Here is a 2,083-nt window from a genome sequence, read left to right on the forward strand (position 1 = left end):
CTCTTGATGTTTGGACACACGGCTATTTGGACTTTACAACTGTTACTTGGAAAGTGATGTGGAGACGGGTTGACCTGGAAGGTGCCCGTGAGATAATTACGAGGCGTGGCCGGGCATTCTTAGCCCTTGCCGCAAGTCCTCGAGACGGGGCAACGGGGTCACTTCTTTCGTGAGTCTCTGCTTGTTACCGCGCGTTCCTAATCCACTACGATTTGGATATTTGATCCGAGGGGCCTCTGGCCTGATAGCACTAACCATCACGTGGGCATAGTATGGGCGTTCTGCGTCGTATACATCAGCCAAAGCTTAATAGACGTCAGCGACTGAGTGGCGCGCGCCGGGTTGGACTGCGCAAGCGCCTGCCTTGTTGAAGGAGGTAGCTAGGTCTGCTCACCGGCCGCGTACGCAACGTGCAGGAGTTTCCGGGGAGATGGCCCATGACCCCTGGGGGCATAGGTTTAGTCCGGCGTGCTGACCTCTCTGTTAAGTCTAGGTCGGGTTGCGGCGTATTGTTTGGCCGAGGCCGGGCATGACCCTGGAAAGTGTGTCCGGCCGGAGTCAATCGAGCGTGGTGGGTAAGTTGGTGCACCCCTGCAGGGAAGAAAACATCTATCGATAGCCTGTCCTACGGTAACGGACACTTGGAGTCGTATCCCGATCGATACAACTAGAACTGGATTCTTGTGATGAGAACTGGATGGTGATGAGGTTTTGATTGTGATGATAACTGGATAGTATGGCTCTGGGATTGCTTTCTCGCAGGGAGTCGAGAAAGGATCTCTGGCCGAGGTTGATAACACTACTACCACTTTACTTTATGCTACTCTACTCCCTCCTGGTTGCTGCAAGATGGTGGTTTCCATAAGATGCTAGTCTTTGATAGGACTAGACCTTCTCTCTATTCTGGCATTTCTGCAGCCCAGTCCACATACACAGCCTTCCTTTGATAATGTTGCATATGTAGTGTAGATCCTTGCTTGCGAGTACTTTGGATGAGTACTCACGGTTGCTTTGCTCCCCCTTTTCCCCCCTTCTTTCTTCTTTCTGGTTGTTGCAACCAGATGGTGGAGTCCAGGAGCCAGAGGCCACCTTTGATGACTGCTGCTACCCCGAGGGTGCCTACTACCACGTGACGGACGCCGACGACCAAGAGTAGTTAGGAGGCTCCCAGGCAGGAGGCCTTGCCTTTTCGATCATAGATGCTTTTGTGCTAGCCTTCTTAAGGCAAACTTGTTTAACTCATGTCTGTTCTCAGATATTGTTGCTTCCGCTGACCCGTTTGTATTCAAGCTGATGTATTCGAGCCCTCGAGGCCCCTGGCTTGTAATATAAAGCTTGTATTATTTTAATTTGTGTCTAGAGTTGTGTTGTGATATCTTTCCGTGAGTCCTTGATCTTGATCGTACACATTTGCGTGTATGATTAGTGTACGATTGAATCGAGGGCGTCACAGCACCTCTCAATGAGCTTACAAAGAAAGATGTGCCTTTTCTTTGGGGTACCGCACAGGAAGAAGCCTTCACGGTATTGAAAGATAAGTTGACACATGCTCCTTTACTCCAACTTCCTGATTTTAATAAGACTTTTGAGCTTGAATGTGATGCTAGTGGAATTGGATTAGGAGGTGTGTTATTACAAGATGGCAAACCTGTTGCATATTTTTCTGAAAAATTGAGTGGGCCTAGTCTGAATTATTCTACTTATGATAAAGAATTATATGCTCTTGTTCGGACTTTAGAAACATGGCAACATTATTTATGGCCCAAAGAATTTGTTATACATTCTGATCATGAATCTTTGAAACATATTAAAAGTCAAGCTAAACTGAATCGTAGACATGCTAAATGGGTTGAATTCATTGAGACTTTCCCTTATGTCATTAAGCACAAGAAGGGAAAAGAAAATGTTATTGCTGATGCATTGTCTCGTCGCTATACTATGCTTTCACAACTTTACTTCAAAATATTTGGTTTGGAGACCATCAAAGATCAATATGTGCATCATGCTGATTTTAAAGATGTAATGCAGAATTGTAAAGAAGGAAGAATGTGGAACAAGTTCGTCATTAATGATGGATTTGTGT

Source organism: Triticum aestivum, chromosome 3B (assembly GCF_018294505.1).
Source record: "Triticum aestivum cultivar Chinese Spring chromosome 3B, IWGSC CS RefSeq v2.1, whole genome shotgun sequence".
Classification (NCBI taxonomy): domain Eukaryota; kingdom Viridiplantae; phylum Streptophyta; class Magnoliopsida; order Poales; family Poaceae; genus Triticum; species Triticum aestivum.